Source organism: Carcharodon carcharias, chromosome 17 (genome assembly GCF_017639515.1).
Source record: "Carcharodon carcharias isolate sCarCar2 chromosome 17, sCarCar2.pri, whole genome shotgun sequence".
In the NCBI taxonomy this organism is placed as follows: domain Eukaryota; kingdom Metazoa; phylum Chordata; class Chondrichthyes; order Lamniformes; family Lamnidae; genus Carcharodon; species Carcharodon carcharias.
In genome coordinates this window covers 23,456,426-23,481,501 of record NC_054483.1, presented here as the reverse complement: position 1 = coordinate 23,481,501, position 25,076 = coordinate 23,456,426, and the positions used below count along the sequence as shown (strand labels likewise).

Genomic DNA, 25,076 nt, shown 5'->3' with positions numbered 1-25,076 from the left:
GAATAAATGGGTCTTTTTCCGGATGGCAGGCAGTGACTAGTAGTATACCGCAGAGATCAGTGCTTAGGCCCCAGCTATTCACGATATATATAAATGAATTGGGTGAGAGAACCAAATGCAATATTTGCAAATTTGCTGCTGACACAAAACTAGGCAGAGTTGTGAGTTGTGAGGAGGATGTAAGGAGGCTTCAGGGAGATTTAGATTAGTTGTGTGTGTGGGCAAACACATGTCTGATGCAGTATAACGTGGATAAATGTGAAGTTATACGCTTCGGTGTGAAAAACAGAAAGGCAGAATATTATTTAAATGGTGATATATTGGGAAATGTGGATGTACAAAGGGATCTGGGTGTCTTTGTACGCAATTCAGTGAAGGTAAACAGGCAGGTGCAGCAAGCAATTAGGAAGGCAAATGGTATGTTCATTGCAAGAGGATTTGAGTTCAGAAGTGGGGATGTCTTACTGCACTTATAAAGGGCCTGGAGCATTGCATGCAGTTTTGGTCTCCCAACCTAAGAAAGGATAAACTTGCCATAGATGGAGTGCAGCGAAGGTTCACTAGGCTGATACTGGGGATGACAGGACTGTCGTATGAGGAGAGATTGGTTCAATTGGGCTTGTATTTACCAGAGTTTAGAAGATGAGAGGGGATCTGATTGAAACGTATAAAATTCTAATATAGCTAGACAGACTAGATGCAGGGAGAATGTTTCCCCTGGCTGGAGAGCCTAGAACCAGGGGCCACAGTCCCAGGATAAGGGGCAGGCCATTTAGGACTGAGATGAGGAAAACTTTCTTCACTCAGAGGGTGGTCAACCTGTGGAATTCTCTAGCACAGAAGGCTGTGGAGGCCGGGTCACTGTGTATACTCAAGAAAGAAATTGATAATTTTTTGTATAATAGGGGCATCAAGGGGTATGGAGAGAAAATAGTATTATGGCGTTGAGATAGAGGATCAGCCATGATCATATTGAATGGTGGAGCAGGCTCAAAGGGCTGAATGGCCTACTCCTGCTCCTAGTTTCTATGTTTTTAACCCGCTCAACTTTTCCTCATAAGATAAACCCTTCATCCCATTAATGAGCTGAGTGAACCATCTCAGAACTGCTTACAAACTGTGAGCTAAATTGTGTATATTTGTACTCTGAACTTGTTCAGCCAAAAACTCTAGAAGTTATGAAATGGACTGACAACTTTCCTTTTTCAAAGTCTCTTTGACTGAACTTTACAGTCCTGAAGCTGTCTTGTTGAAGAAAGGGATGTCCAAATGGATCACCCAAATTAAGCACTTTTTATTCAGTTTTCTCTCCTCACTTGAACAACCAACAACGACTCCTTCCAGGATTTCTTTCCTTTAATTTGGCCCCTTTCCCACTCTTCTCTGTTTAACATGATTCAAGCCAGTTCGTCAAGTCAAAACTAAGATACAGGGCCCTTCCTTGCTGAGAGAGTTCATTGATTTTGTTCAACGTCAACATTCCTCACATTCATCCAGTGTCCCAGATATCCCCTATTTATACATGTTCAAATACCCATCACCTGTTTCCTTGAACAATGTAATTGACGTTAACAAACCTTAACAATGTAATTGATAAGACATTGACATTCTTGTCCCCCTTCTCTCCTATTTGCCCATGTAGGTCAGGAGATTCAAACAGCCACACTCAGTCAGAACATGGTTCATAAGCATTGAAGAAAAATCAGGAATGTCAAAATGTAAATATCAGTTCTACTTGTCCCACTTTGTCAATCTTGTCTCTTTGCATTGAACCTCTTCTCCAATTAAAGGAGATTTAGATCTAAGAGCATTCCTTCAATGTGTTTGTTTCCTGTTATTCTTTTATTTTTGCCCTGAGTGCTTTATCCATACCTTGTTAACATTTCTCAGTTCATACAACTATACATTCAATTTTGAACTTAAAGATTGAGTGAACATTTATGAGGAAACTTGGAGTGAAGTGTGACCCCTAATTAAGAAGGCTAATGGAATGCTAGCCTTCATTACAAGAGGAATTGAACATAAAAGTAAGGAAGGTATGCTTCAGTTATATAGGGCATTGGTGAGACCACATCTCGAACACTGTGTGCAGTTTTGGTCTCCTTATTTCAGGAAGGTGTAAATGCATTGGAGGCGGTTCAATGGAAGCTTACCAGATTGATACCTGGAATGAGTGGATTTTCTTATGAGGATAGGTTGAATAGACTGGGCTTGTTTCCACTGGAGATCAGATAATTCTTTGCAATATTTAAACCAGGTGGATTTTGATAAACGTGTCCACATGGCAGCAAAGTCCTGACGGCAGCAACACCATGGAGTAACAGGTTGCTCACATCAGAACTGAGGGGCTACTGTGCAGGTATATTACTTTAACATGCCAATGACTCAGGTACCTTTGACTGTACAACCAGAAGTTGATGAATGTCACCTGCCAGCCCACTGGAGAACCCAACACCAGGGTGCAGAGATCTACCAGCAAGGCAGAACAGATACTTCCCAAAGGTGGATCTAAGGAGCATGTGTTTTCTTTAAAAACTGTCCCAAACAAGTCTCCAACCACTAGCATTCAAATTTACAAACTCAAATAATTTAGGCGCAATTGCTAACATCTATTAGAAGCTTTAAACATTTTGTATTTGCTGATCAGAGTGATAAGATGTGGTGAAACAAACAGCAGTAAAGGTGTTTAGCTCTTCACCAGTAGTGAATTTCAAGAATGAAATGTGACTTGATGTATATAAGATTCTGAATGGTCTTGACAAGGTGGATGTGGAAAGGATATTTCCTCCTGTGGGTGAGTGCACAACTAGGGGACACTGTCTTAAAATTACTGGTCGCCTTTTTAGGACAGAGATGAGGAGAAAGTTTTTCTCTCTGAGGGTTGTGCGATAATGGGACTCTCTGCCTCAGAGGGTGGTGGAGACGGGATAGTTGAATATTCTTAAGATGGAGGTAAATAGATTCTTGTTAGGCAAGGGAATCAAAGGTTACTGGAGTTAGATGGGAATATGGAATTAGAAACCGGTGACCTTTATAAATGGTGGAGCAGGCATGAGGGGCAGAATGGCCAACTTCTGCTCCTATTTCTTATGTTAGTATGACCCTCTTTGCTAGGGGATCTGCCATTTATCCATTCAGCCCATCCTCTTATAGAAACTAGATCTCCAGTTCTTCAGTGCTACACAGCAGAGTATTCCAGCAATGGATCACTTTTTGCAGCATTTCCTGGCACCCTATGCAAGAAGGTTAGAAGTCTGCCTTGACTCAACCGCCTCGATATTCAAGAGATCAGAGTCCAAAGCCAGCAACTTGTTTGCTTTGATAATCAATCGATCAGATTGCCCAGCCACATGAGAAATTAACCTTTGTTCCTGCTGCTGCATGATGTGTTCAATGGGCAGGAGACCCCGTGCTCACCTCAGTTCGATCTTCACTGCTTTCTTTTCCACCTTTCCACTCCAGTATTGCTCTCCCTTTTTGGATTTCTTATCTTAAGCTCAGTTGGACTTGGCACTGATTATAACCTTTATTCAGAATATATGACTCCCTCCACATCTTGCTTCACCGTAATGTCAACTTACAAAGGTCGGTCAGTTTTCTGTGTGTTTTTCTGTGCTCATGGCAGCACAATTGGATCCCATTGACAGACAGGTGCTCATATGGTGCCACCAAGCTTTGGCAAGTGGCGACTTTTGTTCCATTAATTGTGTCCAATATTGTCCAGCTTTCTGTCCATCCGATGCTGGAAATGAAGATGGGAAAACATGGAAATGGACACGTGCCTGTTCTCCACTCCTCAATGCCAGAGGTTTATGGGAACAATCCCAGCAAAGGGCCACTGCTGGTGAAAATATTCGTACAACAATCTCAGGTCTGTTCTCCACACACTGTGCACACAATAGAGTTAACACATAAATCAGCATGAGTCAACAAATTCAGTTCGATGATGGAGGCAGCATTCCAGCAAGCCAAATTAAGCTGTAAGTTAATAAAGAACAACTTATTTCATTTCATGAATAAGTATTTAAGCAGTATATGCACATGTGAGCTGAGCTCAGTAGATAACACCCTCACTTCAAATGACAGTGGTGGTCCCATCTATCTGTTGCCCTTGTCCTTCTAGATGGTGGTGGTCATGGGTTTGTAAGGTGAATTCCTGTGGTGCATCTTGTAGATGGTACACACTGCTGCTTCTGTACGTCGGTGGTGGAGGGAGTGAATGTTTGTGAATGGGGTGGCAATCAGGCAGGCTACTTTGGCCTGGACATTGTTCAGCTTCTGGAGTGTTGTGGGAGCTGCACTCATCCAGGCAAGTGGGGAGTATTCCATCACACTCCCGACTTGTGCCATGCAGATGGTGGACAGGCTTTGGGGAGTCAGGAGGTGAGTTACTCACCACATGATTCCCAGCCTCTGACCTGCTTTTGTAGCCACAGTATTTGTATGGCTGGTCCAGTTCAGTTTCTGGTCAATAGTAACCCCAGGATGTTGATAGTGGGGGATTCAGTGATGGTAATGCCTTTGAATGTCAAGGAGCGATGGTTGGATTCTCTCTTGTTGGAGAGGGTCATTGTCTGACACTTGTGTGGCACAAATGTCACTTGCCACTTGTCAGCTCAAACCTGGATATTGTCCAGGTCTTGCTGCATTTGGACATGGACTACTTCAGTATCTGAGGAGTCGCAAATGGTGCTGAGCATTGTGCAATCATCAGCGAACATCCCCACTTCTGATCTTATGATAGGAGGAAGGTCATTGATGAAGCAGCTGAAGATGGTTGGGCCGAAGACACTACCCTGAGGAACTCCTGCAGTGATGTACTGGAGCTGAGAGGATTGACCTCCCACAACCAAAAATCTTCCTTTATGCTCCAACCAGCAGAGAATTTCCCCCCGATTCCCACTGGCTCCCATTTTGCTCGGGCTCCTTGATGCCAAACTCATGGCAGATCTCTCAACAATGACACGGCATTTCTTCAAAAAGAGGAGACAAGAAAAGTCTGAATTTACATGGTGACTGAATACATCTCAGAGTGAAGTACAATCAGTAGTGTAAATTTAGGAGAGTTAGCCAAAAGGTTTATCTCTTCATTGTGGTGTGTCATTGTCAGGGTAAATGGTGTCCAACACCTCAGGACTATTTTCAGTCAGAGCCACATAAACTATTGGAACAGTTACCTCAGTACTGACCCTCTGACAGTGCAGCACTCCCTCAGTACTGACCCTCTGACAGTGCAGCACTCCCTCAGTACTGACCCTCTGACAGTGCAGCACTCCCTCAGTACTGACCCTCTGACAGTGCAGCATTCCCTCAGTACTGACCCTCTGACAGTGCAGCACTCTCTCAGTACTGACCTTCCGACAGTGCAGCACTCCCTTAGTACTGACCCTCTGACAGTGCAGCACTCTCTCAGTACTGACCCTCTGACAGTGCAGCGCTCGCTCGGTACTGACTTTCCGACAGTGCAGCATTCCCTCAGTAATGACCCTCCGACAGTGCAGCACTCCCTAAGTACTGTCCCTCTGAAAGTGCAGTGCACCCTCAGCACTGACCCTCTGACAGTGCAGCAGTTTCTCAGCACTGATCATCTGACAGTGCAGCATACCCTCGGTACTGACCCTCTGACAGGGCAGCACTCCCTCAGTACTGATCATCTGACAGTGCAGCACTCCCTCAGCACTGACCCTCTTAAAGTGCAGTGCTCCCTCAGTACTGACCCTCTGACAGTGCAGCACTCTCTCAGTACTGATCATTTGACAGTGCGGCACTCCCTCAGTACTGACCCTCTGACAGTGCGGCACTCCCTCAGTACTGACCCTCTGACAGTGCGGCACTCCCTCAGTACTGACCCTCTGACAGTGCGGCACTCCCTCAGTACTGACCCCGTGACAGTGCGGCACTCCCTCAGTACTGACCCTCTGACAGTGCGGCACTCCCTCAGTACTGACCCTCTGACACTGCGGCACTCCCTCAGTACTGACGCTCTGACAGTGCGACACTCCCTCAGTACTGACCCTCTGACAGTGCGGCACTCCCTCAGTACTGACCCCCTGACAGTGCGGCACTCCCTCAGTACTGACCCTCTGACAGTGCGGCACTCCCTCAGTACTGACCCTCTGACACTGCGGCACTCCCTCAGTACTGACCCTCTGACAGTGCGACACTCCCTCAGTACTGACCCTCTGACAGTGCGGCACTCCCTCAGTACTGACCCTCTGACAGTGCAGCACTCCCTCAGTACTGATCATCTGACAGTGCAACACTCCCTCAGTACTAACCCTCTGAAATTGCAGTGCTCCTTCAGTACTGACCCTCTGACAATGCAGCATTCCTTCAGTACTGACCCTCTGACAGTGCAGCACTCTCTCTCAGTACTGATCATCTGACAGGTCAGCACTGCCTCAGTAATGACCCCCTGACAGTGCAGCACCTCCTCAGTATCGCTCCTAGCTGCGCTATCAGCTGACCTCGGTCCTGAAGTGAATTTTGTGCCCAGCATCACTACGCCTGGGACACTGATAACATTCTCCTGATGTCCTCACCACCAATGTTCCTTCCTGAACTGACAGCTCACAACAATCAACAACTTTCGCTTAAACAGCCCCTTCAACATCGTAAAAAAAAGCCTTGAAGGTGTCCCACAGCAACGGTTAAGGAATTCTGCCAGGGAACCACACTGGGACAGGGAATAAAAACCTCATCAAGCAGGTGGGCTTTAAGGAGCCTCTTCAGGAAGAGAAAGAGGCCAAAGGTTTAGGGAAAGGAATTCCAGAGTTTCGGATTAAAGAACAAAAAAGACGTTATAAATGGAGAAAGAAGAAACAGCCATTTGTTTTATTATTGACTGTGGGGACCACAAAACCTGACTGCCTTTCTCAGCCACTGTTTGTAGCGATCATGCGTGTGGGCAGCGTGTCAATAAAGGTCTTTTGTTATTAACAACCCATTTTATCAACCCATATAACAATCTGAGAATAAGATGCAACTGTTGTTCTTGACTTTGCTGGGTCACAGGCAGAACACAGCCAAGATCCGTGAGACAGTTCATTGAAGAACTTTGTGTTCTCCGAATAGCAGGAACAGAGTGCAGCAAATGCTGTTACACTGATGATAGGGACTTGATTTACGGGGGGGATTCAGACTCTGCAAACGTCAGCTGAGCCGCCTCACCAGGGCACTGCATTCCCAGAGATAAAAACAAAAAAACTGCGGATGCTGGAAATCCAGAACAAAAACAGAATTACCTGGAAAAACTCAGCAGGTCTGGCAGCATCGGCGGAGAAGAAAAGAGTTGACGTTTCGAGTCCTCATGTCGAAGGGTCATGAGGACTCGAAACGTCAACTCTTTTCTCCGCCGATGCTGCCAGACCTGCTGAGTTTTTCCAGGTAATTCTGTTTTTGCACTGCATTCCCAGGGCTGGCTGCTTTGTGAAATTCATATCTTCAAACAGAAATTCTTCCCAAGTCCCGTCGATGGCTGATCAGGTGAAATAAGAGTAAGGGTGCGAATGGGACCGTGCAGAATGCAAGGTTCAGACGTGTTCCGGACAGCAGGAGGTGGTGGGGTAACTTTTCCTCTTTTTCTGGCCTCTCGATTGTCCGCAACAAGGTGGGTTTTGGAGGGAATCTTTGAGTGTTGTGATTTTCAGCAATGAGCCTGAAAGCAGGCTTTTGGCTAAGTTTAACCAAAAAGAAGGATTTGTTCACACAACATCCCGACAGACACTCAATCCCTCATTCACACGGACATAGACGCAAATGAAGGTGGATTCCAGACACAAAGCATCCGCAGTTTTTTTTTGTTTTTATCCAGATACAAAGCATGTGTTTAGGGTTCGGAACAGAAGAAAATAAGGGGAGTAAATCAGGTATGCAAATCTCAGTCCTATAAAAAGTGCACATGTAGCAGGCCTGAGGGAGGGTTCTCTCTCATTGTTCTGCAGATGAAGGGAAGTTCAAAGGCTCTGGGTCTCCAGACGAAGTCATGGCCATTGTGGACGTGAAGCTTTGCAGGTGAAAACGAATTAGTCCCTCTCTCTCTCTGTGCCACTGCCTGGGTTGAGTGGTTGTTAGCCAGGGCTCTGTTCTTCTTGTTGGAGGACGAAGCCTCTTGTCCTGTTTGTTTGCAGACTGCTCTGTCCCTTCCTGGTTCTGGGGGTAGAATAACTTGTGATCTGCCTTTGCTTTCGGTCATGTGACCACAACCCCCCTCCCCCACCACCTCTGCACCCCCCCCCCCCCCTCCCACCCCCGCCATTATCTGCATAACTGGTTCAAAGTTAGAAGCCACTGCTACACACTAGGGGTTTAATGGTGACTGTTCACACCTACTCATGATTTACTGGTTTCTGTGCACCTTTCTTTGCCAAGGGTTGAACTCGTAGACACTGCATCTCAGAGGGTTATTGATTTTGTGTTTCAGTAAATATCCAGTCAATAGCAGGTGGAAATTCACTAATGTTTTCACATTGTGAATGTCTAGTCAAAGAAGGGCAATCCATCCATGGTCCTATCCATTTAAAAAACTTCCCAGAAACATGTTCAGGCATGAGTTAATATCTTGTCTGTTCAGAAATCACAGAAGGTCACCTGATCCTTGGTGAGTACCTTGGGCAGCATTTTTGAGCACTTTTTATAATCAATTTCCAAAGGTCCACCTTGACAGGAATCTAAATCCTGAAATTTAGGAATATGAAATCAGTGCAGGCTTGACTGTTCAGGATGTGCTGAACTTACTGATCTCCAAACTGCCAACCCGCAAAATTCAAGGACATGTGCTTGTGAGCTATTATCTGATTGTAAGAATGCCAACAGATGCCACAGCAGCAAATCCCTTTGAGAAAGGAGAGAAGGAGAGCAGGCTCTGACAAGGGTTGCCAAATATGATTCAATGTATTCCTGGATGTTTCATCACAGGATTTGCCACCTACACTCCAGCCAACACACCCATCCTGCCTTCCTACAGCAATTGGAAAGCAAAAAGACTCATCACCCAATTGGATGATGTTTGACTGTCAGCCAAACAGCCTATTCTTTTTTCCATTTCTCAATATTTTTATATCTGGTAAAGAGAAATATTCAAAGAAAATTACTAAAAACGTTTTTTTTAATGTTCCGATGATTTTTCTCCATGGCTGCACACAGCAGTGTCCTGGAGATTCGTCTTCAATTCCTGGAGACACCAAGTCAATCCTGGAGGGTAAGCAACCCTAGCTCTGACAGGGCATAAACACATGAACAATGAGAGGTAAATACTCTCTGCTCCATTCAGCCTGTCCCTTATCATTCATAGCTATGTCTCACGATTTTATATTGACACTGCCCCCCCGCACCACCCCCCCCCCCCCCACCCCGTTGCATACTTCTGTTTAGCACAGATGTACCAAACACACAGCAAGAATTGGTGAAAAAATAATGTGTTTTTTTTTTGGAAGAAAAGGCTGTACACAGATTAGGGTAATGGAGAGGCTAGGCAGACATGTCTGACCTGCCATTGTGTTCTGTCAGAAGAGTCATGAGATGAGACATCACATCATTCCTTCGTAACAGCATTGTGGGTTTAGCTGCAACATGTGGACTGCAATGGTTGAAGAAGGAAGTTCACAATCACTACCTCAGGAGCAATTAAGGATGGGCAGTAAATGCTGGCCTAGCCAGTGATCCCCACATCCCATGAACAAATAAAAATATCCTGTCTCACAGTTGGTTGTGATGAACAGCAGTTTAAGATACGGTCCCTTAAAGGTATGCATACATCAAATCACAACACTGTCCAAAACCAGGTCATATCCTGGGAAAAATGAAGGAATCAGATTTAAAACTCTGTCTAATTTGAGATGGGGGATTCCTCTTCCAACCATGTGAGCCCAGCTGGTCCTCCCACATCGATTTACTTGGAACAAACTGTCAGCTGGACCATCATCTATTCCCGTCATTGTATTCGAACCGTCAATCAGCCTACTGTGGGCTGAATGTTGAATTTTGGCAGGGTATTTACCAGGCTGATATCAGTTCGTTCTCCTGTGCCACAGACTGGCTAATGCTCCTTTCTGAAGACTTCATTGGCAGAAAGAAAATATCAGGCAGGGTGTACAGCGATTGCAGAACAGGTGCAAGAGGCTAAAAGGTCAATTGTTGCTCCTCCAATCAGATATTTCACAGAGTGTGGACTGAACAGCATTCCATCAAATAAAGCAACACACTGACAAAGTAAGAAAGGAGGAGAAGGAGTTTGTTGTAGCGTTTCTTTCGGATCTAAGGGAAACAGTGATCATAACACTTGTTAAGACCGGGAGAGGAGGAAGGAGCTGGCTCCCCATTTTTTCAACCCCCTCGATAGGTTGCAACAAAGGTTTGTTTAAAAATCTTTCCCTCCATGGATACTTTTTCCAGTCCAAATGTATTTACCTTTTAACAAGGAGTCAATCAAACCAGGCTTTCTTGACTCAAAGAAATAGAAGCTTTATTCATCACTCCAACCCGAGGAAAAATAGTAAAAAATGCAACACACATTCATACAGATCAGAAAAGAGAGTTAAGAATCCAAATAAAAGTTCAAAAGAATATATGAATAAGTCTTTGGCTTGTCCGTGAGGCATAGATGGTGGTACGTTGAGGCTGTTCGTTGGGTGATTTCAGCAGAACACTGGAGCTGACTTTGGCATTTTCACAGTCCAGTGGAGGCACTTGTTGGCTTGTCCCCAGAGGGAGAGATGAGCTGCTTGACTCTGCAGGAGTGGCCGAAGAGACTGCCCTCTTTCTTCCAGCTTGCTGCCTGGCCCTGCTAAAACACACTTGCCTCCCGTGAGATCCTGCTTTTCTCCAGCTGTGTTCAGGGAAAGCTGCTGTTTCTTCTCATTTCACTCTGTTCATTTTAAAGACACTTGTTTTTCAGAGAGAGAGACAGAGATGGAGAGACACAGAGAGAGATGTCCTTCTTCCTTCTTTGTCATTGTACTTCTGCTCTGGTTTCCAGAGCCAGCTTTTAACTCATTTCTCTGTGTATTCCCCAGGAAGCTATTCAATAGGCGTATCTTGCAACCAAAGTCCACTTAGCTTCCATCTCAGAAACTTTTTGACACATTCTGAGTTATAAACCAACTGGAGATGGGTTTTTGGATGCCTGAGGGATGTAACTGGCTGGGTGGACGGTTTCCATTCTCTTCACAGAAACACAATGGTTTCAGACCAGCCCTTTCCATTTTCCATTCCATCCTTTCAAACGTCTCTGTCTGAAGTGGGCCTTGGCACCTCCCCTGGTGCGAAATTCTATGCAGGAATTCTCAGGACAGGCCTGCCAGGAAAATCCACACAGGAATTTTCCAGAAAGTGGTCACTTTGCAGTGTCAGCCATCTTTTGATCAGTTTCTTTTCTCAAGGTTTTTTTAAAAAACAGATCTTCTTTAGGCATTTTGACATGTTTGTGGTGAAGTTGTAGGTTGTGGGTCACTGACGCTCTGACATCGTGTCAGCTTTCGTGACACATTTAAAGATTCAAAAAATACAAAGGGTGAATTAGTAGAGAAGTAAATTGGAGGCTGATTCTTCCTGTCTCAACAAGGGGCCCTCAAAAAGATGATTCTAAATTTCTGGCCCTGTCTCGATCTTCCACAGGAACCATGGCTGTAGAGAGGAACTGTGTGTATTAATCACAGCAACTGGAGGAAGCTCCAGATCCTCCAAGTGGAGAAGGGAGTAGAAGGTTTTGTTGGCCAGTGTTTAGCCTGGACCCCTTCCAGAACCTAATTGGACCAACGTCCAGCTTTTCCTACCTTAAATCCGGAAGATATCTTCACTTTATTCTTCAGGAATGCATTGTCCAGCAGAATATGTTTCCAAATATCTTGTCTTTATAACCCGTGATCATTCAGCAATCAGCCATTCATTCAACCCTTGCTGCTGACAACGGGCTAAAGTAGATCGTTCTCCCTTTTGCCGGAAACCATGCGGAGATGAGAATTATCATTGCTTTTCATGCAAACACTAAGTGATACATGTTAAGGGGAAGCCAGTAGGAGAAAGAAAGGAATATAAGAGTGTCTGTTGATATTGGATGGTTAAGGAGCAGGAGCAGCTTGTGTGGAGAGAGTGTGAACACCAGCATAGACTTGTTGGACCAAATGGCCTTTTCCTGTCTCTAAAGTGGTTTCATTGCTATATCTTGAAACTTCTTGATACTCTTCAAACTTCCCCTGACTGTGCATGTTCCTTTCGGACAGTACACATTCCAAAGGTATTCCAGATTCCTTAGACAGCACCTTCCAAACCCACAACCTCCACCTAGAAGGACAAATGCAGCAGATACATGGGAATACCACCACCTGAAAATTCCCCTCCAATCCACTTGACTTGGAAATATATCGCCGTTCCTTCACTGTCGCTGGGTTAAAATCCTGGAACTCCCTCCCTAACAGCACTGTGGGTATACCTACACCACAGGGACTGCAGCCCACCACCTTCTCAAGAACAATTAGGGATGGGCAATAAATGCTGGCCTTGCCAGTGATGCCCACATCCTGTGAATTAATTTTTAAAAAGTGGGTATGCTATTGGGAAATTTCTCTCACTTGGAATCTCCCTTACCAGTCAGGCATGTTTCATCACTGAGTTCCTCCAATTCACTGTTCATTTCAATCACTCACAGTCAATAAAGCCTTTCTTATAGGGACAATGAGTTCAAGGCTCCCCGTGGCCCACTCACACCCACCAGTCATTTCCTGATGATCCTTTGCCTTCTGAAGGTGAATTTCACACTGACCTGAAAGTTTATTTTTCTGATCACTGAACAAGGCAACATTTCTGGAAGACCCTCTCCTCAATGAGGTCTTGGTTGTGGGGAGCTACAGTCTTTCAGTGGCTAGTCTGATGCACAAGGCAAGCTCCTGCACTCTAGCAGGGTGTGAGTGAACAAAGGGAAGTTACCTTCCAGCAGGAACAGGAACACAGAGAAAGGGAACCAACAGCAGAAAACCCAACGAAGCATCTGAAATCCAGAGAGGAAGATCACAGAGTCACAGAATTCTTACGGTGTAGAAGGAGGCCATTTGGCCCATCGTGCCTGCACCAGCTCTCCGTGCATTTTAACCTAGTGCCTTTTCCTCGTACCCCTGCACGTTGTTTCTATTCAAATAATCATCCAATGTCCTCTTGAATGCCTCAATTGAACCTCCATCCACCACACTTCAAGGCAGTGCATTCCAAACCCTAAGTACTCGCTGTGTAAAAAAGCTTTTTCTCACCTAGTTTTTGCTTCTTTTGCAAAACACTTTAAAACTGTGCCCTCTGGTTCTCGATCTGTTTAAGAGTGGGAACAGTTTCTCCCTGTCTATCTCTGTCCAGGCCCCTCATGATTTTGAAAACTTCTATCAAGTCTCCTCTTAGCCGTCTCCTCTCCAAGGAGAACAGTACCAACTTCTCCAATCTTTCCTCATAACGGAAGTGTCTCATCCCTGGGACCATTCTCATAAACCTCTTCTGCACTCTCTCCAATACGTTCACATCCTTCCTATAGTGTGGCATCCAGAACCATACACAATACTTCAGCTGAGGTCTTACCAGTGTCTCATATAAGTTCATCATAACTTCCTTGTTCTTGTACTCCTTGTCCCTAATAATAAAGCCTGGGATACTGTATGCTTTAGAAACAGCTCTCTCTACCTGTCCTGCCACCTTTAATGACTTATGTAAGCACACACTCAGGTCTCTCTGCCCCTGCACACCCTTTAGAATAGTATCCTTTATTTTATACTGTTTTTCCATGTTCTTTGTGCCAAAGTGTATCACCTCACACTTCCCCACATTGAACTTCATCTGCCACCTATCTGCCCACTCCACCAATGTGTCAATGTCCTTTTTATTATTCATTCACAGGATGTGGGCTTCACTGGCTGGGCCAGCATTTATTGCCCATCCCTAATTGTCCTTGAGAAGGTGGTGGTGAGCTGCCTTCTTGAACCGCTGCCATTCATGTGTTGTAGGTGCACCCACAGTGCTGTTTGGAAGGGAGTTCCAGGATTTTGACTCAGCAACAGTGAAGGAATGGTGATAAATTCCCAAGTCAGTATGGTGAGTGACTTGGAGGGGAACTTCCAGGTGGTGGTGTTCCCACCTGTCTGCTGCCCTTCTCCTTCTAGATGGGAGTGGTCATGGGTTTGGAAGGTGCTGTCAAAGAAGCCTTGGTGAGTTCCTGCAGTGCCTCTTGTAGATGGTACACACTGCTGCCACTGTGCATCGGTGGTGGAGGGAGTGAATGTTTGTGGATGTGGTGCCAATCAAGCGGACTGCTTTGTCCTGGATGGTGTTGATCTTCTTGAGTGTTGTGGGAGCTGCACTCATCCAGTAAAGTGGGGAGTTTTCCATCACACTCCTGACTTGTGCCTTGTAGATGGTGGACAGGTTTTGGGGAGTCAGGAGGTGAGTGAAGCTCCTAGAGAGAGAGAGAGAGAGTCTAGCACGTGACTGACTGATGTCAGTAGTAACACATGACTGACTGATGTCAGTAGTACATCATCATCTACATCATACATTAGCATGTCCCATCTGTTAGCCCTTTACACTACAATCACCTCCTGTGACTTTTTTGGGTGGCTGAGGGTTAAATATTGCCCAGGAAACTGGCAAGAACTCCCCTGATTTTCCTTGAAAGAGTGCAATGGGAGCGGTTATGTCTACTTCAGAAGGCAGACAGGGGCCTGGGTTTAAGTTCTCACCTGAAAGACAACACATCTGACAGTGCAGCACTCCACTCTACCGTCAATTGAGATTGGATGCTGAGTTGTATTTAATGGAACTTGAAACCTCCTCCTCCTGACTGAGAGCTGAAGAAAAGCAAACAGTGAAACTCTCCTTCCACCATTCACACGAACACACCTATAATTCAATATTTATTCCTTTATCTGCTTTGGTGGCTCAGTTGAGCGGATTAAACATCCATTGTATTGTATAACAACACGTGCCTCTGCCACAGACTGTGAAAGATTTGGCACATGCCACTTCTGGGTACAAGTGTGCGAGGTGGGCAGTCCAGTTGGAAAGCGACACAGTTGGTGTCTGGTAAAAGCTGTGAGACCGCGTTGATGTGTTTAAGGGGAGACAAGGGAAGTACATGCTGCAGAAGGGAATAGAAGCTTACATAACAGGTAGATGAAGCAGTTTGGGAGATGGGCTTGTGGGCAGCAGAAGCACAGCGATGGAATACTTGGGCTGAATGACCTGTTTCTGCAGTAAATGCAGTGGAAATCTATGCAACAACCTGTATTTACATCGTGCTTTAAATATAGTGGAATAACCAAGGGCACATCACAGGAGCATTATCAAAAGAGAATGACGGCTACCCACAGGACAGGTGACCAGAGAAGTAGGTTTTAAGGAGCATCTTAAATGGAGGAGGGAGAGGTAGCGAGGCAGAGAGGTTGAGGGAGGGAGTTCCGGAGCTGAGGGCCCGGGCGACTGAAGGCATGACCACTAATTGTGGAGCAATTAAAACTGGGGGTTGATGAGCGGAAGGAATTGGATGAGTACTGAGATCTGGAGGGTTTGTAAGGCTGGAGGGGGCTAGGGTGGGGAGGTGGGGAGAGGTGAGACCATGGAGGAATTTGAAGACCAGGGTGAGAATTGTGATAAAGAAGCTTTGCTGGATTGAGATCTGAGGTAGGTCAGTGAGTGCAGACCGTGGTGGTCTTCACTCTGTCTCCTCCAAACATGACTGGAGACTGTCTAAATAATATTGGGGGAATATAAGGAAGTAGCTAGGTCTTTGCTACAGAGATTGTAGCCACCCAGTCCTGTCCTTGCCAACCAAGGAATTATCCATGGCTCTGTTCAATGAGCAGTATTTGGTGAAATTTGGGGATGACTCCAGGTAGTTGCTAAATATTCCAAACATGTTTCTAACACAAATGGACTTTCCCTGACCCCTTGAAGAGAGTTTTTGCCAGAATGACTTTCATCCAGAAAGTATTTGACAGATTGCCATTCTGGCACTATCTTACTGAGTTTTGTTAAAAATGCATTCTTGGGATGTGGGCATCACTGGCTAGGCCAGCATGTATTGCCCTTGAGGGTGTTTAAGAGGCAGCCACATTTTTGTGTGTCTGGAGTCACATGTAGGGTGAGACCAGGTAAGAACAGCAGATTTCCTTTAGTGAACCAGATGGGTTTTTACAACAATCATTTTAAATTCCAGATTTTTATTGAATTCAAATACCAGTATTTGCCATGATGGGATTTGAACCCAGGTCCCCAGAACATTGATCTCTAGATTACTGACCTAGTGACAGTACCACTATGCCACCACCTCCCCCTGAGATTGTGAGATCATGCAAAACAAAGAGTTGAGAGATTTGTACCTTTTCACTTCATGTTCCCTCAGCATCTGCAACATCCCCAATTGAAAATGGTGAGGAGGGGTTAGAGGGGGTGACTCCGAATTTCCTTGGCTCAAATGAAATAGCAAGGCTGTCTTTTTGGCCGGAAAATCAGTGGCTGGCTCCCAGCCAGAGTGAGCCAGTCACGGCAAAATAGTGAAGGGTTCCTAAAGGGTTTAATTAGTAGACGTGCTGCTCACAAAAGAGACAGCCAAGATTCCCCCTTCTCCTCATTGCCCCAAATACTCCACAACATAGACACAGTGGTGAAACATTCGAGTCAAAGTTCTGTCAGGCCTGAATGCAGTCCCTGAAAGAAAAGCTCTGAATGGTACTCGCTCCCCATGTCAACTCCGAGAACTTGTAATCCTATTGAAGTTGCCATAGTGACAATCAATAGACAGCAGCTTGTGGAACACTATCTGTCTGAATCATATATCCAGGTGACTGGGAATTGCGTCAAGCTCCATGGCACTCAGGTGTCCGGTGCTGTATGAGCCTTAGGCAAAGAGCCCAGTGTCTAATTACACTGGCTCGATCGCTCCACGCAATTGGGCCATCTATTTGCTGATGTACGTGTTTGTGTGCATCGAACACTTCAAGGTCAGGCAATGATATTTCCCACTTTAATCATTCATTTGTCTTTTCAGTCTGCACTCCGCTCTGCAGATCCATCTGGTCGTTTTACCTCACTGCTGCTTGTGGGATCTTGCTGTGCATGCACTGGCTGCCACGGTCCCTACGTCGCACCATATCCAGCAAGGCATGGCACTGAGCTTACAACATTTCTCTGTCCTTCTCAGAATCCAAAGGCCTGGGGGCTGTTACTATCACAGTTATATGGGGCCAGGTGGTTTGGGGGGAGGGGTGGGGGCGGGTTGGTGGGGTGGGTGGCAGGGGTCAGAAGGGGGGATGGGGTGGATGGCAGGGGTTAGGTTGGGCAGGGGGTGGGGTTGATGGCAGGGGTCAGAAGGGGTGGGTGGTGGGGTGGATGGCAGGGGTCAGAAGGGGTGGGCAGTGGAGTGGGTGGCAGGGGTCAGATGGGGTGGGTGGCAGGGGTTGGGGTGGGGGGCAGGGGTCAGAAGGGGTGGGCGGCAGAGTAGGTGGCAGGGGTCAGGGTGGGCGGAGTGGGTGGCAGGGGTCAGGGTGGGCGGAGTGGGTGGCAGGGGTCGGGGTGGGCGGTGGAGTGGGTGGCAGGGGTCGGGGTGGGCGGTGGAGTGGGTGGCAGGGGTCGGGGTGGGCGGTGGAGTGAGTGGCAGGGGTCGGGGTGGGTGGTGGGGTGGTGGCAGGGGTCGGAAGGGGTGGGTGGAGTGAGTGGCAGGGGTCGGGGTGGGTGGTGGAGTGGGTGGCAGAGATCAGGGTGGGTCATGAGGTGGGGGGCAGGGGTCAGAAGGGGTGGGTGGCGGAGTAGGTGGCAGGGGTCAGGGTGGGCAGTGGAGTGGGTGGCAGGGGTAGGGGTGGGGTTGGGGTCAGGGGTCAGAAGGGGTGGCTGATGGAGTGGGTGGCAGGGGTAGGGGTGGGTGGTGGGGTGGGGGGCAGGGGTCAGAATGGGTGGGTGGTGGGGTGGATGGCAGGGGTCGGAAGCGGGAGTGTTGGAGTGTGTGGCAGGGGTAGGGGTGGGTGGTGGGATGAGGGGCAGGGGTCGGGGTGGGTGGTGGAGTGGGTGGCAGAGATCGGGGTGGGTGGTGAGGTGGGGGGCAGGGGTCAGAAGGGGTGGGCGGCGGAGTAGGTGGCAGGGGTCAGGGTGGGCGGTGGAGTGGGTGGCAGGGGTAGGGGTGGGTGGTGGGGTTGTGGGCAGGGGTCAGAAGGGGTGGGTGATGGAGTGGGTGGCAGGGGTAGGGGTGGGTGGTGGGGTTGTGGGCAGGGGTCAGAAGGGGTGGGTGATGGAGTGGGTGGCAAGGGTAGGGGTGGGTGGTGGGGTGGGGGGCAGGGGTCAGAAGGGGTGGGTGATGGAGTGGGTGGCAGGGGTAGGGGTGGGTGGTGGGGTGGGGGGCAGGGGTCAGAAGGGGTGGGTGGTGGGGTGGATGGCAGGGGTCGGAAGCGGGAGTGTTGGAGTGTGTGGCAGGGGTATGGGTGGGTGGTGGGATGAGGGGCAGGGATCGGAAGCAGGGGTGGTGGAGTGGGTGGCAGGGGTCATTGTGGGTGGGAGGGGGTGGTTGGGCACGGCTGGGGGGGTGCGTCGCTGCTGGTTGTGATGTTCCAGAAGTTGACATTGAAGCAAAGGAACATTGTTGAGGTAGCAGGCAAGTCAGTTGACCAAGCCTCTACCTCAGATCCACAGGCAGCCAGTGGCTCTTGAACACATTCCGTCTCACTTGCTCCTTCCAAGCTCCACATGACTGCATGCTGAAGTATTCAGGCCAGACATGTAAGGACTTCACTGTCCCCTCTTACACAACAGCAAAAGGAGCCAGTTTATTAAAAACCTCCCCACGGTCATTCCTCTAGATTCGCCGAGATTAAACTGGGTGCCATTCCAATCTGCAAGAACCAATAGAACTTCACAACAGTTCAATCCTTCTGTTTAATCAAGCTCCTGTGTCAGCTCTAGCTGGGTAGCTACTGGTTGTGGGCTGATGTACCATTCGAGAGGTTGACTACAAATAGGAGTAAGCAGAAGGTTTTAGCTGGCATGAACAAATTAAAAGTGTTAATTATAAAAAATTAAAAGTGTTAATTACAAATCAGTAGGAATAACCACTAAATTCACAAGTGAAAAGAAACATGAAGGAGGATTTGCTAACAGAAACTGAAGCACCTTATTGAAGGAATAAAGGTTTGGCTCTCTTTACTGAGGCAGATTGTGTTGTGTTATTCTCAGACCTTGGCTTATTTACTGCACAAGACACAAGGTACCAAACACTCATGAGGTATTGGGTAAACCAATATTGGTGTGGGTTCATTTATTCTGGCAACACAAATTAGAAGAGTTATACATTGGAATAAAGCTTGAAGACATCAGAGCTGTGTGCATGTGTGCTCTGCTCAAGGCAAAAGTGAAACGCCGACTGGATCACATGACACATTTCCCTCCCAGTGATGTCACACTGACGCCCTTAAAGGCATATTACAACAGATTGTTCAGTTTGTGCTTGATTCAGATTGTCCAAGGAAACTCCAGGTTTGATTTCCAGGAGGTGACACGTGCTAATTGTGACTGGCTGCTATCAGCGATGTTACCCTTTGACCCATTGCTTCTGGGTTATGACAGGAAAATTGGCCAGATTCTTAATCTTGATGATTGGCTGATCACTCCTTCTGGTAAGGTGTGCACCTGAATACCTGAAAGTGAGGTCAGGCTCAGGCCTAGTCCTGTCTACATTGACAGCTGAATAGTGGCTGTGTGCCACAGGTACCATTTTTGTCTTTGTTAACTCGAGACTTAACTATACCAGTGGTCTCCAGATCATCTTTCCTTCTTCCCCAAACACAAACTTCCAGAATTCTGTTGTCCATATCCTAACTCACAACAAGTTCTGTTCATCCATCATCCGTCTTACACACTGACCTATGCACTGACCTCCGAGATCTCCAACTCAGCTTTGGTTTGAAAATTATCATCATCCTTGTGTGTCTGAACACAATGCTCCTGAACCGGCTTCACCTGTGCCCCACACAACATGATCCCGATTCAACGAGAAGCAAAACACTGCGGATGCTGGGCACCTGAAATAAAAATAGAAATTACCCGGAAGACTCACAAGGTCAGGCAACAACTGTGCACAGAGAAACAGATCTTTCTCCACAGATGCTTCCTTACAAAACTGAATCTTTAGCTGCATTCTTCCAGCTAATAGTCACCGTGACTAGCTTTATATTTCCAGGTTCCTTAACTAAGCTCAAATTCCACCAGCTGCCGTGGGGAGATTTGAACTGATGTCCTCCTTCAAGTACAAACCCATTTCCATCTGTTTCAGATGAAGTTACATTGTTTCATAGTTTGCCACTGTGAGATTTGAACCCTTGATCTGTTTGCATGTGGGCATAGACTGCCTCATGATCTGATGAGATGTGAGTGTTATTGAACACTTCACAATCATCAGCAAACATTGTAACTTCTGACCTTATGATGGAGGGAAGGTCATTGATGAAGCAGCTGAAACCCTTTCAGGTACAAACCCGTTTCCATCTGTTTCAGATGAAGTTACATTGTTTCATAGTTTGCCATTGTGAGATTTGAACTCTTGATACTCTTTTGAGTAAACCTGTTTCCATCTATTTCAGATGAAGTTACATTGTTTCATAGTTTGCCATTGTGAGATTTGAACTCTTGATCTTGGGGTTACAAACCCAGTACCATAACCACTTGGCTATTTAGGCCAAGCTTGAACTGATGTCCTCAGAGAATTAGCCTGGGCTTCTGGATAATTAGTCTAGTGACATTGCCATTACACCACCATTGCCCTGCTGAGGATGATCACAACTCATTTCAGCTGGTCAATTCATGGGATCTTCAGGCCTCTTGACATACTAAGTATAGATTGCTTGGCCTAAATAGCCAAGTGGTTATGGTACTGGGTTTGTAAGCCCAAGATCGAGAGTTCAAATCTCACAATGGCAAACTATGAAACAATGTAACTTCATCTGAAACAGATGGAAATGGGTTCTTTTACAATGGCAAACTATGAAACAATATAACTTCATCTGAAACAGATGGAAACAGGTTTACTCAAAAAGAGTATCAAGAGTTCAAATCTCACAATGGCAAACTATGAAACAACGTAACTTCATCTGAAAACAGATGGAAATGGGTTTGCACTCAAAAGAGTTACTAAGTATAGATTAACCAATGCAACAGCTGGCAAACAATATCCAGAACACAATGAGAGTGAAAATACAATGCCAAAAAAAATCCCACTCCTATAAAGTTAGTTTAAAAATATTTTATCAATCAGAATACTCACTCCCATGTGTGGGAACACCACCACCACCTGGAGGTTCCCCTCCAAGTCACTCACCATCCTGACTTGGAAATATATCACCGTTCCTTCACTGTCGCTGGGTCAAAATCCTGGAACTCCCTCCCTAACAGCACTGTGGGTGTCCCTACACCATATGGACTGCAGCAGTTCAAGAAGGCAGCTCACCCCCACCTTCTCAACGGGCAATTAGAGATGGGAAATAAACGCTGGCACAGCCAGTGACACTCACATCCCGTGAATGAATGAATGAATTTAAAAAATTAACAGAACACAAGAGAAATTCTGGACATCTTCCCTGGTTCCACATTCATGGGTAAGGTCATGTATTTTGACCTGGGGCCCAAGATTGAAGCTGGTGATGGGATTAAAAAGCAATTGTTGATTTTAGAAGTAAATAGCTTTGACCCTGACTTTTTTGGTAAGAAACAAGCAATAACAGTTCGTAGGATTACACAGTATGTGCAGAATAGAGCAAACTATTGGACCCAACTGGTCAATGCTGGAGTTCCAATCCTGGAAAAATGTATCGATTTTTCTTCCAATTTCCCCACTTCTCTCACCTTCACATGATCCATCTCCAACACTTCCCTTTCCTTCCTCGGCCTCTCTATCTCTATTTCTGGTGATAGACTGTGTATGAGTATTCATTATAAGCCCACTGACTCCCACAGCTGCCTCAACTAAAGTTCCTCACACCCTGCTTCCCCTAACGACTCCATTCCATTCTCCCAGTTCCTCCACCTCGATCGCACCAGTTCCGATGATGCTAGCTTCAAATTAGGCACTTCTGAACCAAGGTTCCCCCCAACTGTGGTTGACAGGGCCCTCAGCTGTGTCCAACCTCTCTCCTGCATCTCTGTCCTCACCCCTTCCCCTCCCTCCCAGAACCATGATAGCATCCCCCTTGTCCTCACTTTTTACCCCACCAGCCTCCGCGTTCACTGGATCATCCATTGCCATTTCCACCAACTCCAGCATGATGCAACCACCAAACACATCTTTCTTTCGCCTCCGCCTTTGGTATTCTGTAGCAACCGTTCCCTCTGTGACACCCTGGTCCTTCCTTCACCTCATCCGCTTCCCATGGCACTTTCCCATGTAATTGCAAAAGGTGCAACATCTGCCCCTTTATCTCCTCCCTCATCACCATCCAAGGCCCAAACACTCCTTACAGGTAAAGCAGCGCTTCACTTGCACCATATTCAATTTGGTCTACTGTATTCACTGTTCCCAATGCGGTCTCTTCTACATTGGGGAGACTAAATGCAGACTGGGCGACTGCTTTGCGGAACACCTTCAGTCTGTCCACAAGCATGACCCAGGCCTCCCTGTTGCTTGCCATTTCAACACCCCATCCTGCTCTCAAGACCACATGTCCATCCCTGGCCTGTTGCAATGCTCCAGAGATGCCCAATGCCAAATGGAGGAACCGCACCCCATCTTCCAATTAAGCACTTTACAGCTTTCCGGACTTAACATTGTGTTCAACAACTTCAGACCATGAGCTCTCTCCTCCATCTTGACCCCCTTTTTAATCCAATTTTTTCCCCAGCTGTCTTCCTGCACAGGGCCATCTGTAACTCGTTCTTCTGTTTTACTTTCAGAGCACTGACCCTTGTTCTGCTCTTCACACATTCTGCTATCAGTACCTTCTTTAGTCTTTAACACTACCATTAACACTCCCTTTGTCTTGTGTCCATGACATCTTTGTTAAATCTCTCCTAGGTTCCCACCTATCCCTGATCTTCTATTTTGCTCCACCTGCTTCACCCACTTTCTTAAGCATTATAAAACCCATCACATTTCTACCTCTCTTCAGTTCCGAAAAAGCGGACCCGGAACATGTACTTTTGTACAGATTTCAACCTTCTACCTGTGGTGTGAGGCTCACAGTGAGGGAAGAATGAGTATTGGCATACAAAAGAGCATTGAAACAGAGCTCAGTTCTCACCAGGCAAGTCCTCCACATGTTTAAACTTCCGATCCGAATCACTGGAGCACTCCCAGCGATTCCTTCACCTCATTACAAATCAGGAATTCCCATGTTCCCATTCCAGTGAAGATCAGTTCACTCCAGCCCAGGCTGGGATTAAAGGTGGGATCAAATGGTACATGGACAGTGAGGGAAGTAGGTGGGGAAGTCAGCTCATGTAGAGCATGAACTCCAGCTAGGGTTGCTAACTGTGATTCAATGTACTCCTGGAGGTTTCATCACATGACTTGCCACCCACACCCCAGCCATTCGTCAGCCAACACATCCATCTTTGTGACATATTGCCTTCCTACACCAATTGGAAAGCAAAATGATTCATTAACCAGTTGAATGCTGCTTGACTGTCAGCCAAAAAGCCTTTTTTCAATAATTTCATATCTGGTGAAGAGAATTGTTCAAGGAAAATGACAAAAAAGAACAATCTTTTTTCATGTCCCGGGGATTGCGCCCAACAGTGTCTTGGTGATTGATCTTCAATTCCTGGAGACTCCTGGCCAATCCTGGAAGGGCGGCAAACCTAACTCCAGCCTTGATAATAAATAATGAAAGCAAAATGCTGCGGATGCTGGAAATCTGAAATAAAATCAGAAAGTGCTGGAAGAACTCAGCAGGTCAGGCAGTGTCTGTGGGGAGAGAACGGGGTTAAATTTACGGGTGGATGCATTCCTCATCATCGCCATCTACACCTGTGCCCCCACAACGCCCAATCCCCCATCCGCCCATCCAACACCCCCCCAACACCACCCCCCCCACCCAACACCCCCTCCCAACCCCCCACCCAACTCCCACCCCCCACACCCAACACCCCCTCCCAACCCCGCACCCAACTCCCCCCACCACACCCCCATACCCAACTCCACCCCCCCACCCAACAACCCCCCCACCCAACCCCACACCTCCCCCACCCAACAACCCCCCTCCCACCCATCTCCCCCCGCCCCCCCACCTGTGTCTGTCTAGCCAGCAGCTCTGTCGTCCCAGAATGAGAGAAGCAAGTAATGACTGCTGGGACTCCAGGCAGTCTCCGATGGAGAGTGGACTTAGCTAAGCCCAGGGATTTTATGAGGGGAAGGGGCGGACAGGTGGGGTAGGTTTTAGAGGCTGCGGGGCTAATACTAATTGGGCACAGGAGGCCCTCCCCCCACTCCTCACAATAAGGAGCTACCCCCTCCCTTTCTGCCTATCCAATTACAATCAAAGCAGCCAAGCTAGCCACCCCCCTCCCTCCCAGCTTCCCCAGCTGCATGTGGTCTTGCAGTGGATGTGGACCGAGGTCCTGAAGTGGCCCTTAATCGTTCCCCTAAGGACCTCAATAGGCCTAAGGGAGGGCAGGCTGCAGGACACTTTACCCACCTCCCCGGGGGGTGGGCAGGAAGGTGACAGGCTGACCATCCCCCTTATTTAAATTCCCCCTGCTCCCTTCCCCAACCCCCAATCCTCCTGTTGCATTTCTGCTCACCAATCCACAGACAGGATTTGGTAACCTGTACATAGGTTTGTTTTCTTTGAAAACACATCCTAGGATGGTTCAGCAGACAGATCTACTTTATGGATTCAGCAACTATCGCTCTCAAGGACAGCGCAGCTTCAATTTCTACTGTCATAATCAGAAGACAGGAAGGAAAACGTCCATATCTAAATCATCCTGGCTACTTTATAAACTTATTCCTTTTTTTAAAAATGGACAAATGGCTGGACTGATAAAATGGCCACAGCTGACCACACGGTGGTAGTTCTGGAATCTCCTGAACATGGACAAAGGCTAACACATCAAGCCCCTGGAATGTAACACTTGTT

General features: G+C 46.9%; 1 non-coding gene across 1 annotated transcript; it reads right to left on the bottom strand.

Moving 5' to 3' along the window:
• Positions 1-2,272: 2,272 nt before the first annotated feature.
• On the bottom strand, positions 2,273-2,522 carry LOC121290272. The gene has a single exon (XR_005945749.1). It is a non-coding gene; the product is annotated as a small nucleolar RNA SNORA53 (small nucleolar RNA).
• Between the last annotated feature and the right edge of the window lie 22,554 nt (positions 2,523-25,076).